Source organism: Prionailurus viverrinus, chromosome C2 (genome assembly GCF_022837055.1).
Source record: "Prionailurus viverrinus isolate Anna chromosome C2, UM_Priviv_1.0, whole genome shotgun sequence".
NCBI lineage: Eukaryota > Metazoa > Chordata > Mammalia > Carnivora > Felidae > Prionailurus > Prionailurus viverrinus.
This window is the reverse complement of record NC_062569.1, coordinates 129566546-129582826: the sequence shown is the minus strand read 5'-3', so window position 1 is coordinate 129582826 and position 16281 is coordinate 129566546. Positions and strand designations below refer to the sequence as shown.

Genomic DNA, 16281 nt, shown 5'->3' with positions numbered 1-16281 from the left:
TTACTGTCCTCTGTTCTCACACACCCATTCAATTCTTTGCTTCTCTCTCATGTCTTCCTTTCCTCCCTCCTTCTCTGCCTCATCTCACTCTTGTACACTTGTAAATGCACTCACGGGCACACCCACTCTCAAACCAACACAAGTTTTAAATATTTTTTTCAGTCAGTAAAAAATAATTGAAAGTGCCCACTATGTCATTGTGCTGGCTAAAATTAGGTATTCAAAGATAATAACATCCTTCCTATTGCCTTCTTAGTAGTTGAACCATCCACACACTCACTGACCATTTTCCAACACAGTTTTTTTTTCTTTTTGTTCCTTACTTTTGCTCATTTAAACTGGCTTTTGAAAATTCATGGTCCATGGGGCGCCTGGGTGGCGCAGTCGGTTAAGCGTCCGACTTCAGCCAGGTCACGATCTCACGGTCCGTGAGTTCGAGCCCCGCGTCGGGCTCTGGGCTGATGGCTCAGAGCCTGGAGCCTGTTTCCGATCTTGTCTCCCTCTCTCTCTGCCCCTCCCCTGTTCATGCTCTGTCTCTCTCTGTCCCAAAAATAAATAAACGTTGAAAAAAAAATTAAAATAAATAAAAAGAAAAAGAAAAAGAAAATTCATGGTCCCAAATCTAAAGAATAAATTATATTTTTATCTGGAATTCATATTCTAACATCCAAGACCATGTACACTATTTGAATAAAACACACATAACATTTAACTTTTTAACTTATGAGAAATCCTTTTGAAACATCATGAGCAGACACCTGGGATTCTTGAATTTAAAACCAATGAGACTAACTCAAGGTCAGTTATACAATCAGCTCTGTCCTACTTGACAGATGGGATATAGGAACAATCTGTTATATCACATACTTAGTAATGATGATACCATTTGAATATTTGCTTTTAATTATTGTTTATATTTGATGAGCATTTATTTGGATAGGAATGGTGGTCATTCAGGATATATTTGTTATATGAATGAATAAATGACTTTGAAGATGTCGTTAATACATTATATACTAGTAGCAATCAATGAAGGATTTCCTATATGATTTTCCACTGTGCTTTAGTTTGACCTGAAATGTTTCCAATATGTTTCTAATAGTTAAATGTTTTACGGGATTTTTGTATGTGACAGATACTGAATTTTTCCCAGTGCCACATTTGATTAAAAACAAATTCTCTGCCACTACCACCATCTTTGGCCCTTACATTCTTAACTTTGGCCCTTTTATGAAAGAACTGTTATCCTCTTAACTTTGCCCACTACTTTTAAACAGTGTGCTAACTTGTTAGTTTGTTTAAAGTCTTAATTTTGGGGATGCCTGGGTAGCTCAGTTGGTTAAGTGTCAGACTTTTGATCTTAGCTCAGGTCTTGATCTCAGGGTTGTGAGATCAAGCCCTGCTTGGGTTCTGTGCTGGATGTGAAGCCTACTTAGGAAAATAAAAATAAAGCTTTAATTATTGAAAAAATTCTTGTGATGGGGAAAATATGGATTTTATTTTTTTTAATGTTTTAATGTTTATTTACTTTTGAAAGAGAGAGAGATAGCGCAAGTGGGGGAGAGGCAGAGAGAAAGGGAGACAGAATCAGAAACAGGCTCCAGGCTCTGAACTGTCAGCATAGAGCCTGATGTAGCGCTCGAACTCACACACTGGGAGATCGTGACCTGAGCCGAAGTCATACGCTCAACCAACTGAACCACCCAGGTGCCCCAATATTGATTTTATTTTTAATTGTTTCATTTTCTTTAGGTTTTCCTTGTCTTATGTGTTTTCATTTTTATTTAATCCACATAACTTTATGTTTTTCCTTAGAGAGTCCAAATACTTTATAATTCCCCCTTTGAATTTTATTTGATCCGTGTGTTGTGCAGAAGTATATTATTTAATTTCCAAGTATTTGGAGATTTTCCAGGTAGTTTCCTTTTATTTATTTCTAATTTACTTTCATTGTGGTCAGAAAAATTGTTTTGTAGGTCATGAATCCTTTTGAATTTATTTAGACATACTTTATGAACCAGGATATCATCTTTCTCAATAAATGTTCCTTACATGCTTGACAAGAATATTTATTCTGCTTCTGGGTGGAATGTTCTGCAAATATCAATCAGGCCAATTTGGTTGATAGTGTTCTTCAAATCTTTTGTATTCTTAGTGATTTTCTGTCAAAATGCACTATCAGTTGTTGAGAGCAAGGTACTGAATTACTGACTATAATTATGGAATTGTATATTATGTTATATATATATATATTATGTTATGTTTTATTATTATATGACAAAATGCCTTTTCTCATGTCATGTTACCAAGTTAATGTTAACAGCTACATGCATTGTATTTAGGTAGGGTATTTTTTTCTTAAAATTTGTTTAAGTTTATTTATTCTGAAAGAGAGAGATTAATCAGGGGAGGGGCAGAGAGAGAGAGAGGGAGAGAGAGAATCCCAAGCAGGCTTCACACTATCAGCACAGTGCCCCATGCAGAGCTCGACTCAAGAACCGTGAGATCATGACCCCAGCCGACTCCAAGAGTCAGACGTTTGACAGACTGAGCCACCCACGTGCCCCTGGATAGTGCATTTTTATTATAATGCTTCACCATAGTTTTCCATACTATAGTTTGCCATTCAAGCAACTTTATAAAACTAAGGAAAAGTGAGTTGGAGAAGATGGATCTTATTTTACACTAAACATCGCAGTTGCTGCATAGTTCAAACACTTTAGATTTGTAGAATATTTAAGATATTATGTAACGCATGTACTAAAAATCATTCATTGTGCTAGGTGGCTTCAAATTAATCATTAAGCAATTTGTAAAAAAATGCTCAGTAAGAAACAACTGCTCTATAGGTATTTGGTTCATATAAATAAAAGTATTTATATTAAAGGAGTTGGGATATTTTAGAAAGTATTTTATATCTCAAAGAGTTGAACCATTTTAAACAGTGTCCTTAACATTTTACAGTTATTTCTAAACCACATTTTATAGTTATTTCTAAATTTTCTATGCTTTTAAAAAGTTCTAAATGTGAAAAAAATTTCATAATGCAGTTAGCTCACAACTTTCACTTGGATTCACAAATTAACATTTTACCAGGCTTATTTTAGCATCCTCTATTCATGAATATTATTAACATATTGCTATTGTTGTTGACTCACTTGATGGCAAACTACAGACAACAGATCCCCTTACTCTAAATAATTCAAAGGGTCTCTCCTAAGAATGAGTATAATCTGTTTATAGCCACAGCATAGTCAAATTCAGTATATTTAATATTCATGCCATACTATCTAACATACTGTCCATATCTAAATTTTTCCAGTTGTCATAATAATATATCTTATGGCATTTTTTCTCCATCTAAGATTACCTTGAGGACCAGACTTTGAATTTATTTTTGCCTCCTTAGTGTTCTTTAACTTGGAGCATTTTCCAGACTGTATGCACAATGTTCTTAAAACTGAAGAGGTAATATTTTTCACCTAATGAAATGTGAATGTACATGCTGTACATTATTCAAAAATACCTTAGCTTAAATCCACATTTGGAGAATTGGCATAAAAATGCATGTATTTTTTAAAATTAAAAAAAAGTCCATTTAAGGAGTTAGAATATGTTCTGAAAAGAAATAGTTCCAGTGGGAGTCTTTTGGAGCATTTAGTCACAGACCTGCCTTGGTATCTTAAGAGCAGTCAATCCTTTTAGTTCCTGTCAAAATCAGATTGGATAAATCACCGCATAAACAAAACTATTCCATAATCACTGAGGATAGTTTTTAAATCATTATGTTTTTAATTTTGTGTTTTTAATTTGTAAGTGTCCTTTGCTGATCTATATCCTGAAGCTGCAACAATGCTGGTATTGTTGTTCGGTGTTTGGGCTCTGGAAGAAGACTTATTTTTAACATTTGCTCTATCCCTTATCAGCTGGGAATTTTTGGATAGGCTCTTCAAAGTCATTAATTTCACATTCTTCATCTGTAAATATAGTGGATAAAAATAGTATCTCCCAGTATGGACTTTGTGCACTGAGTGGCACATGGTTTGTATTAAATAACCATTAGCTATCATCAGCTTATTAAACCGCCAAACTGTCATTTCTTAAATATTTGAATATTCTGCTCTACTGCAACTGGAAGCAACCATGTATACAACCCATATATTCCTTAATGTAAAACGCTTTAAAAAAGAAAAAAAATGACATCATTAATACACATAAATCACAAAGCATAGGAAAGTAGTCACCCAACTTATTACTTTCTAAATATAAAAAGGAAAAAAAAACCTCACAGCAAGAATTCCCTAAAAACAAAGAGGAATTACTGTTGAGAATGAAAATGCAAATTAAATAAAAGTATTTCGTGAAACAATATGCTAAGCACTGTAGGAATTCAATGGGGTGTAACATTGGGCCCATCCATGGTAGAATTTAAAGTCTGGTTGATGAAATAAAGCACATGGGAAAATATAAGATTTTGTTGAATTAATCCTGCTAAAAAACCTAATTGAATATTAGCACTACACAGAAATGACCTTTACAAAATTTGAACAGAGGGGATGCCATCGTGGGTTTCACTACAGAGGAACTGGGATATTGATTTGGACTTTGAAGATAGTTAGGATTCAAATAAGAGGGAAAAGGAAGAAATTAGGAAGGGATTGGTAGTGGATATTCCATTCAAGGGAGTGATGATATACATATAGATAAAGTGTGCACACGCGCGCACACACACACGAGCATGCAGAAATAAATCAGTCCACCTTATGTAAAACATTTGTTTGGGTAAAAGTAGCCAGCAATGTTGGAGAATAGAACTGATCCAGATTCTAAGGGATTGATACTTCATATTGTAGACAATCATATTAATCAAAAATTCTGAAATTATCAAATGTCTTTCCTGAGTTGCAATTATCCAGAGTTTTTGGTTCACGTCTTGCTAAAATAAGCAAAATAATATATTGTACTTGTAAACAGAGCTCAAATATTCCAAGGGAAGTCAAGAGACAAAGGGGCAGGATTTGGGAAGCCCCAGATAAAGGAGAAATAGGAATTATAGGAAAGTATTCATCATAAGTATATTCCAGTTGGGACCCTCCCGCTTTTGCTTGGGGCCTATCAAATTAAGAAAATAAACTCAAGGGGCGCCTGGGTGGCTCAGTTGGTTGGGTGTCCGGCTTCGGCTCAGGTCATGATCTTGAGGTTCATGAGTTTGAGCCCCGCTTCAGGTTCTGTGCTGACAGCTCAGAGCCTGGAGCCTGCTTCGGATTCTGTCTTCCTCTCTCTGCCCCTCCCCCGCCTGCTCGCTCGCTCTCTCTCGCTCTCTCTCTCTCTCTCTCTCCATCTCTCAAAAATAAGTAAACATTAAAAGAAAAAAGAAAAGAAAGAAAACAAACTCCAGCTATCTTTTCTACCTTTGTGACACTCTCCCAAGATTCTAAGTCCCTGAAGGTAACGTCGGTCATGGGTCAGGTATAAACCACACGCCCACTCCTTGGCTATATCTGAGTGGTGAATACAAAGCTCTGATCCTTTCTATTACAGTAGTAGATGGAAGGCAGCTGGATTTCCATAGTACCAGGACAATTCACAGTGAACAGAGATAAATCTCCAACAAAAATAGTGTGCTTAGGAACAGAGGAGGGGTGATATAAACCAGGTAGCCAAAAAAGAAAATGTCTACAACATAACAAAAACAACATTTTAGAGAACTAAGATCTTGGAGTCTGTGCAGGAGCCGGTGGATGAGAAAAGATCCAAAGAGGAAAAATTACAGACTTGTACTATTCCAGATAAATGGTAATAACATTCTGGACTCAGGGACACATGTGACCCCGGATGACAGAGCTTCTGATTTCCATGTTTAGATTCCTAACACTCTGCTGTGGACCTGAACAGCATTCCTCTACATTTTTCTATGTCCATAAAATTTGGTCTTTATAATTCACATAAGCTAAAAACACAAATATAAAGGGGGAAGCAAGATGAAAAATAATGGAATGCATAGTTGTAGCAAAACTGCACTAAACCGGCCAGCATTTGTGGCATTTGTTTGGGTGGGGGCCAGTAAATTGCTTTTTTGTTGTTGTTAGGAGAAAACATTAACAATTCTGACATCCCTGTCTTCTCTTTTTACTGTACATGTAATAAATCCAGTTTCATCAGCCTTGAAAGTGCTAATAAAAGATAAATGGTAGCTTTATAAAAGGCACCACTATTAAGAACGTATAACAGAAAGGGCCGTTGTTTTTTTAATGCCACTTAATTCAGCACATATTTTAAAAAGCTGAATTAGACATTTCTAAATGCTCACGATGGAAGGACATCTTTCATACATAAATCTAAAAATATTTTCTTAAGGCGAATTAGAAGTACAATTTAATACAAATTTGTGTCTGGCAGCTAGCTGAAGCAGAAGTTGTCTATTTGCTGCAGCTGATGCCTATCAGACTTTGAGGCACAATATGTACCAGCTGAAGTCTGTCAACAGGGAGACCAGCATAAGGGCAACATGATAGTCAAAACAGGATGAAACCATAGTCTAAACAAGATGACGTGAGCATTTGTGCAATTAACAGCATCAGCAAAAGGAAGGTTGTGTTTGGAATATTCTGCCAGGAATCCAAAGAAGGCAGAATGCTTATTTTGCCATAATAATGTTATGCTACATCTGACTAAATAGAATCAATGGCATGATGGGAAACTCTGCATAGACAGTAGTAAAGGGTAGAGTGGATAATGACAAAGTCTTAAGATTGAAAATGTTACCATGGCTGTTGCTATTGTAATCTGAACCCATTTTAAACCTAATATTCATTCCATCACTCATCTATGACTGTATTTAGAGACTATTAGCTGCTAATTTTGTACCAGGCATTGTGCTGGCTTTTCAGTATTCATTATTTGATTTACCTTTTAATTTTGTCTTTATTTAACATTTATTCATTTTTGAGAGACACAGCATAAGCAGGGGAGGGCAGAGAGAGAGAGGGAGACATAGAATCCGAAGCAGGCTCCAGGGTCTGAGCTGTCAGCACAGAGCCGGACCTGGGGTTCAGCTCTCGAACCGTATATCACGACCTGAGCCCAAGTGGGATGCTTAACCAACTGAGCCACCCAGGCGCCCCATCATTTGATCTAACTTTTTTTTTTCAACGTTTTTATTTTATTTTTTGGGACAGAGAGAGACAGAGCATGAACGGGCGAGGGGCAGAGAGAGAGGGAGACACAGAATCGGAAACAGGCTCCAGGCTCTGAGCCATCAGCCCAGAGCCCGACGCGGGGCTCGAACTCACGGACCGCGAGATCGTGACCTGGCTGAAGTCCGACGCTTAACCGACTGCGCCACCCAGGCTCCCCTGATCTAACTTTTAAAACAATGTGTGTGGTCCACATTATTAATAACATTTCACAGATGACAAAACCACAAGTATGAGGTTTTTGTTTTGTTTTGTTTTGTTTTGTTTTGTTTTGTTTTGTGAGAGATAGAGATCGTACAAGTGTGGGGAGGGACAGAGGGAGAGGGAGAGGGAGAGAGAGAATCTTAAGCAAGCTCCACACCCAGTGCAGAGCCCAAAGGGGGTGGGGGGGAGCAGTGAGGGAGCTTGATCTCAGGACCCTGAGATCATGACCTGAGCTGAAGTCAAAAGTCAGTTGCTCAACCTACTCAGCCACCCAGGTGCCCCCCCAAGGAGCAGTTTTAAAAACCACTGTAGTGGAAAGAACTGTGAAGTTAGGCAAATCTAAGCTGAAATATCAGTTCCACTTTGCATAAACTCTAGGGATTTTACATAAACCACTTTATTTTTCTTGACTTTGGTAATTTTTATAATACAAACCTCGAACAAGTATGAGGGTTAAAAGAAATTACTCACTTCTTTTCACATGATTTTTGATATGATGTAAGTATTCAATTAATAGTGGAATTGATATTATTGTGGTTATTAGGAGAAACAAGTTAAAAATGCTTTATAAATATGTCCTCATTTATGCAATGAATGAAACTCACATTGTTAAGAGTACTAAGAACTTAAGCTTGTAATTGTAGGTTGCTAACCACGGGCATAGTGCTAAGCATCTTCTATGCCTTGTCTCATTTCATTGTCCCAGCTCTATGTGAGTGAGTTATTATCTCTATTTAACTGCTCAGGGACAGAGGCTATGGAAGTTTTGAACGCAGGTGATAATTTTACTTCAGAACTTCTCCTTCTCCAATCCAATGCTCACCCCACCTGTCTTTTCTTTCCATAGATTTAAAGACAACAAAAATAGACAGCATTGTCTCCTACTAATCTAGCAAGTAGAAGTTGAGTCCATCTTTATGGCATCATCATTTGATATACAGAAGTATCTTGTAATTAGTTATATTTGTTTCTTTAAACACCATCAATTATAGCTTTTGCTCGCAATTTTGTCTTTAATGATGATTTTTAACAGCAATATTTTAAAAAATATATAGTATTTATTAATATCTGGTTTTATTCAAAATTTGCTTCCAGAAGAAGCATTGAGAGGTACCAAATGACTCAAAAAAGAGCACAAGTGCATCTATAGTGCATTACATTGTTATTATAGTAAATATTTTATGAGTGTTAACGAGAAATTTAAAGCATTACTTCCTCTTGACAGGAATACAGGGAGTATTGACCTCTATGGTTAGTGCCATTTTCCTTAGTTCAGTTTCCTTAGCTATTTCTTGAGGATACAGTCATAATTCCCACTACATTATATTTTTATTCTTATCGAACTATTTAGATTTGCAAGATTTTTACATCAAAACTCTTGTGATGATTTAAAGATTTGGTGAAATATAGCTTCTCTTTGTGTCTAAGACCCTGCTGCTACTTGAGAGCAGAAAGACATCATCTGGTTGCTTATCAGAAATGCAGCATCTGAGGCCATACTGCAGACCTGCTGAATTGAAATCTACATTTTTTCAAGTTCCCCAGATGAATTGTCTGTACATTAATATTTTAGAAGCATTGCTCGTGAAAACACAAGCAATAGAAGCTATGATTTTGCTGGGCATAACTTTGATGTATGGTGAGAACAGGGGAAGATTTAGGATACCCTAGTTTTGTAGTAAGAAGAGTTTGATTGCAGGAGGAAAAAAAGAAGAAAAAGAAAACCTGATATATTTTCAGGTGCAGAATATAGGGTGGAATTGTTGAACTGTATCATCTGTTAATTATAGGAGTTCTACATTTAATGGATTTAGGTTATTTTATTTACTTAGTAAAGTTAATTTCCTTAGAGGTAATCTGGCTCCTTGTTGCTAAGGGATTTTAGCATCTTTTTTGTTGTTGTTGTTTATTTGTTTGTTTTATCAACACTTACATTATTTGTATAAATAGCATGTTTATTTGGGGTTACGATGTTTCATGTAATTAAGAATTAGTTTGGATGCAACTGTTATGAATGATAGTCTAATCTACTGGGAATATGATATAGGTTTCTAATCTTCCTGAACAGATTTCACATTACCAAGCAATTTTAATATAAATTCTTCTGGATCAGTGGAAACTTCACACCAATCAATCAGAACATATAGAAAGATCTGTGTATGTAGTGAACTACATATGCAAATAAACTACTTAATCAGAGAAATGATTTTTCACATCAAGGCTGTGGGGTTCAGATCATAGGGCAGTAGCAAGTGAAAACCATGAATAGTTTTTTTTTTTTAAGAAAAATGATTAAATTATCTAATTTAACATTACATATTTGAGCCTCTGCATTTTCCTCAGCGGTTTTCCTCTGAGCCTTACTTATACCTGGATCCCATTAGTTCCATAAGTGGTTTATCCCAAATAGGATTTTGGAGTTTCATTCGCACGTACCTCATAATATACCTACAGCTATGTACCTCTCATAATATATCTACAGCTGTATACCTACAGCTATGTACCTACAGCTATCGATGTCTCCGAATAGCAGAAGTTTCCTTCAATTTGTATAAGATTTTATTTTCCTTTCTCAGCATTCAATTTAGAGGTTTCCCTTTTCCACCATTGTCTCTTTCTTCTGCCTAAGAATAAAGGAGAAATAAAAACTTATACACTACCAAAATAGAAATGTATTTACTGCATTAGAAAGTTCAACAGAGTAGTGGCTTTAGGCTAGTAAAAACAATTAATCAGGGATAGCAAATTGAAGGAAAGAAAGAGGGAGGGGGAAGAGGGGAAAGAAGAGGAGGAAGAGAAGGAAAGGAGAGGAAGGAGAAAGAGGAGTAGGAGAAGAGGTAGAGGAGGAGAAGAGTGAGGAGAAAGAGAAGGAGGGAGAGAGGGAGGAGATAGGAGGAGGAGAAGAAGAAGAAGAAGAAGAGGAAGGAGAAAGACCAACTATTAAACCAGGAAGGCCTTCTGAAAGATCTTTTAGACAATATCCAACTTGTTTGTAGTTTGGACTTATATGAACATTCTCATTGATGAAAATGTAGTCACCTTTATTTATTTATTTATTTATTTATTTATTTATTTTTGTAACTTACAAAATCAAAGATTTCATAGCCTACTAGAACCTTGTAACCTTGGCTTAAAACAAAAGTTAAAACCCCAATACCATAGTTCACAAAATGAAAAGTTGGGGTTATTTAGCAATTTAAAAATGCTTACTTCTCATCTGTGTTCCAGAAATGATATTATTTTTGGTGGCTGAAATAAAATTCATCCCAATTTAATGATGACTTTTGGCATGTGGTATAGAACCAAAACCTGGATAAAAAAAAATTGCATTAGGGGTCTGGGTGGCTCAGTTGGGTAAGCCTCGACTTCAGCTCAAGTCATGATCTTGCAGTTTGTGAGTTTGAGGCCCTATGCTGACAGCTCAGAGCCTGGAGCCTACTTCAGATTCTGTGTCTCCCTCTCTCTCTGCCCCTTCCCAGTTCACACACCGTCTCTGTCTCTCTCAAAAATAAATAAACATTGAAATAAAATTTTAAAAAATTGCATTAGGGCACCTGGGGTGGCTAAGTTGGTTGAATAGCCTACTCTTAATTTTGACTCAGGCCATGATTTCACAGTTCATGAGTTCAAGACGCACATCACGTGCTGGGAATTTTTCCTCTCCCACTCTCTGCCTCTTTCTCTCGCGCTCTCTCTATCAAAATACATAAATAAACTTAAAAAAATTAAATTGTGTTAGATCTATTGCTTTTTCTTCCTTGGTCACATCTGTCATTCTATGATAGATGCAATTGATCATAAAGGACATATAGACATAGATACAGATTTAGATGTTAGATATGCATACATACCCTACTGGAAAAAAAACAATGCAGTTGTTCTTTCACACTTCTAATTAACACAATAGCTATCCATTGCATGTATACTAGTCCCCTGAAAGACATTTGGACTATTTGTGCTAGCTGGGTTATGTTTAAGGTATACATATGCTAAACATCTTAACATGTTTAGAAATATGAAAGCCTGAAAATGAGTGGATTTCTTGTATTTTCACTTTTGCATTTCCATATGATATTTTGAAGAGGCAATACAGTAGTCCCACCTTATCCAGAGAGGATTGTTCCAAGACCCCCAGTGGATGTCTGAAAGTGATGATAAGACCAAACTTTGCATATTTCCTGGTTTTTTTTTGCTGTATATACACACCTATGATAAAGCTTAATTTATAAATAAGGCACAGTAAGAAATAAAGAACAATAATAATAAAATAGAACAACATAACAACATACTATAATAAAAGCTGTGTGAATGAGGTCTCTCTAAATATCTTATTGTATTATACTCACCCTTCTTTTGATGATGTGAGATGATGAAACACGTACATGATGAGATGAAGTGAGGTGAATGACACAGGCATTGTGACATAGCACTAGGGTTGCTGGTGACCTATATGGACCTGTCCTTTTCCAAGGGAGGATCATCTGCTTCCTGACTACAGTTGAGCAGAGGTAACTGAAACTATGGAAATCAAAGCAAGGAATAAAGGGGGACTAGTGAACTTCAATTTACTATTAATGCTGCCAGCTTATTCTTCTCAACACTCATTATGTTTTTCTGGGCCAAAAGTGGTTTGAGAAAATTGTTCGTCTTTATATGTGTGCCTATTGAGTGGCTCTTCTGAGGTTATACAAGCTAAAATACCCTGTATGCTTAAACTCACTAAACTATTCATGCTTGCTTATTCTTTTTAAAATCATTTTAATTCAAAAATTTAAAACTAGTTTTTGACATTTTGCCTTGTCAATACACTAGCTGACAAAGGCAGTCAATCCATAACATGCTCTCAGTGATCATTGCTGTCAGCTTTTGACCAATACTGGTCTTTTTTCTATAATTTAGTGCTAATTCTGGCAGACCTTGTGATTCACATCTTTCCTGGAACTTAATTAAATAATTGAACAACAATCAACTTATTCACTCTCAGTGGCCCCTCAAGCTGGAAATGTCAATAATAATTCTCCTTTACAGAAGCAAATTCAGTGTTAATTTAGAGCTATTGGCCTGCTTTGTTAAATATGCCAAATACACACTTGGTTGTGTCTACTTAGTTGATTTACTACTGAATAAGAGTTTTGTTTTTTTCTCATGTAGCTTTTTTTTAGTAGAAGAAGGTGTGACATAATAACACACACACTGTTCCTGTTACATATTCAGAAGCAGAAAAATAACTTTTAAATGCATTGGCACTAATTTTCCAGAGATAATTACATAAAGAATAATAATATCTAATCTCACTTAAAAATAAATGAACATTTTAAAATATATTGAAATAATATTTATCATAGTTTTAAGCCCACAAGGCATTGTTGATTCCAGGATATGCCAGATCAGCTACCAGAACAAGTTGGTCAGGCCAGGCATGAATCAGTTCACCTTGTCTCTAAGATAGGGTTCTCAATTTACTCATTCTGAAACTACATGGTATCAATTCATAGAAAACATCACACTCAGTGAAATACACATAAGACTAATGTATGAATCAAAATGACGGCCTACTGGGGAACCTGGGAGGCTGAGTGAGTTAATCAACCAACTCTCGATTTCAGCTCAGGTCATGATCTCGTAGTTCATGACATTGAGCCCCAAGTTGGGCTCTGCTCCGACAGCACAGAGCCTGCTTGCGATTCTCAATCTGCTCCTCCCGTGCTCAATTGCACATAATTTGCACACACTCTCTCTCTCAAAATAAATAAATAAACATTTAAAATCTATATATATTAAAAAAACCAGAATGACGAATCGTTAATGTTAATGGAAGATAACTGGTAAGGAGGCTACATTCTTGTGTTTGGAGATTGCCATATATTCTATGTATAAAAGTAATACTGAAAAATGGTTTATTATTATTTTTTAATTCATGCACAACGTGGGCCTCAAACCCACAACATCAAGAACAATATTCACACTTTACCAACTGAGCCAGCCAGGTGCCCCTGAAAAAAATGTTTTCTTATAAGACATCTATTGGAGTGAACACAGAGAAGGAAGTCATAAATTTAGGTAATCTGAAAAGTCATCCTCAGCTAAGAAACCTATAGACAGGCTATGGCCTTTGCCAGTGTGACTGGGTTTTCTGTCTGGCGCCTGCAACTCTCAACATTGTCCAAAAGCTTGATATTATCTTTTTTTAATATTCTTATTTTGATGACTTATTAAGAAAAAATTAACATAATTATCTTGTGAGGGTTCCAAAGTACTCATCTGCAAAGCTTGTACTAATATATAGTAAATGGGGAGTGTAAGAATGCAAATTTTTCTTTTCTAGAAAGAATTGCAATTTATTCAGAGATTATATATTATATTTTTTTTACCTTTTTAGTATTAAATGTTCTTTCAGTCATGAAATTAAGATGAGAGATGACAAGAGATGACAAGATTTTTAGTGATTTCATAACACAATGAAAATTGGAAATATGATGGTCCCAGAATTAAAGAAGAAACAATTTAGTTGTCATAAAAATATCAGTCTGGGGGCGCCTGGGTGGCGCAGTCGGTTAAGCGTCCGACTTCAGCCAGGTCACGATCTCGCGGTCCGGGAGTTCGAGCCCCGCGTCAGGCTCTGGGCTGATGGCTCGGAGCCTGGAGCCTGTTTCCGATTCTGTGTCTCCCTCTCTCTCTGCCCCTCCCCCGTTCGTGCTCTGTCTCTCTCTGTCCCAAAAATAAATAAACGTTGAAAAAAAAATTAAAAAAAAATATCAGTCTGGACACTACCTGTCTACATCATTACTTTCTCATGCTGTAGTGTAGAGCCAGAATTTCATAAAGCAGCACCTCATCTCTTGATTCTTGTGGGGGTTTTTGTTCCGGAAAAAACAATCTGGTTGCCAGATTATCATGTATTTCATGGGGGCAATGCTTCTATGAATAAATCTGATATTCAATTAAATTAGTTATGAGTCCTGAGATGGCTCACAGTTTGCTGTGTAGGGGCATACCCATAAATGCTGGTGCTAAATGTTTAAGGACAGGGTGGGGAAGGAGACAACTTGATTTGTAACACTGATGATCTCTGTGGTGTGGATACTCCCACTATGTTGGATTTCAAGTTACCACCATGACATCTCTTCACTGAACTCAGGCTTGAGAAGAGATGTGCACAGTCAGCTGAGCAAACTATTTTGATACAGGTTTCAGAAACCACTGCCCCAATGCATTTAACTATTTAGATTTTATTAGACGCATGTCCACAGTTTCCATTTGGTAACATGGATCGGTGTTGAACTTAAAAAGAATGAACGGAATCCAATGTAAACAAAAACAAACAAAAAAATAATTGTAGAAAGTAATTTTAATTGTTACATTAAACATTTTTCCCAAGTTTCAACCCATGTGTTTCCAAATGACTCTATACCTAAGGCAATAGAATTTTGACAAATATATTATCTGTTTTATCACTTTTGGGTTGCTAAATTATACTATAATATAGTCCTTAGACTTGCTCTGTGGACATAAATTTCCCAGTAGGGAAATAACTTAGAAACCTGTCCTAAAGTCAAGGAAATCTAGGTCTCGGCCTCCGGGCCTAGGCAGCTCAGGAGCTCAGGGCCCCTGTGCAGTAGTCTCATCCACCTTGAGGGGCACGCAGTTGGTTCCCTTCCTCGTTTTTCAGACCCCCACGTGGTTGCAGAGTGGGAGATTCTTGCTGGGCTGTCGGAAGTCCAGGAGGTATTGGACTCCTCCCCCCTCCAGGAGGGAGGGCACAGACAGCTCCCCCCCTCTGCCCTTCCTTCCAGGATGCCAATTCGGGTAGAGAAATGATCCTGCTTTCTGTGTCTGCTGAAGTCGCTGTGACTCCCACCCCAATTGTCTCAGTAAACATTTTATTTCCTTCCATCAAAGAAAATGTTAAAGACTATCTGCAGACACACTGGGAAGAAGAGTGCCAGCAGGATGTTGTCAGTCTTTGGGGGAAACAGGCTGAAGAGGATCCCCATCTGGACTGGGCTGTTCCCATCCCTGCCGCCCCTGGGAACAGAGCAGATGACCTGCAGTGGGTGATCCAGGCCAGCGGTGGATAAGGGGTGCTGGCAGAAGTCTCTAGACTGAAAGACCACGGTGATGAAACAGCTGCAGAGCCTCAGGTGCAGGGCGGCATTCACAGCTGGGCACATAAAAGCAGCATTCTTTGACAGTGTGGTTCCAGCGGTCAGGAAATGGAGACAGTCTGGAAGGAAGGTATATATGTATTCTTCAGGGACTGTAGAGGCCCAGAAGTTATCATTTGGCCATTCTACAGAGGGAGAGAAACTTGAGCTTGTTGATGGTCACTCTGATATCAAGATTGGACACAAAGTGGAGAATGAGAGTGACCAAAGGATTGCCAAAAGCCAACCAACAACATCTTGTTTCTGACAGACCTTACTCTGGAGGTCAGTGCTGTTGAGCAATTGGATGTTATTGTCACTGAGCTGGTGAGACCCAGTCATGATGAGCGTTTGACAGATGATGAAAAGAATTACCACAACCTCATCACATCCTTCCATGGACTGTACCTGCCTTCCTCAACCTAGAGGAGGACGACAAACCTGTCCTCACAAAGTTGTCCCTGGAGTCTATTTTTATTCTGATGGTAAAAGTAACTTACTTTGAAAACACATATATATGATGCATAGAGAGGGGAACCCTTTTGCACTGCTGATGGGAATGCAAACTGGTGCAGCCACTCTGGAAAACAATATGAAGTTTCCTCAAAAAATTAAAAATGTACTACCCTAGACCCAGCAATTGCACTACTAGGAATTTATCCAAAGCTTACAAAAATGCTGGTTCAGAGGGGCAGATGCACCCCAATGTTTATAGCAGTGCTATCAACAATAGCCAA

General features: G+C 37.3%; 1 pseudogene; it reads left to right on the top strand.

Moving 5' to 3' along the window:
• Window positions 1–15214: 15214 nt before the first annotated feature.
• Window positions 15215–15970, top strand: LOC125175762 (enolase-phosphatase E1-like; annotated as a pseudogene).
• The last annotated feature ends 311 nt before the right edge of the window (window positions 15971–16281 follow it).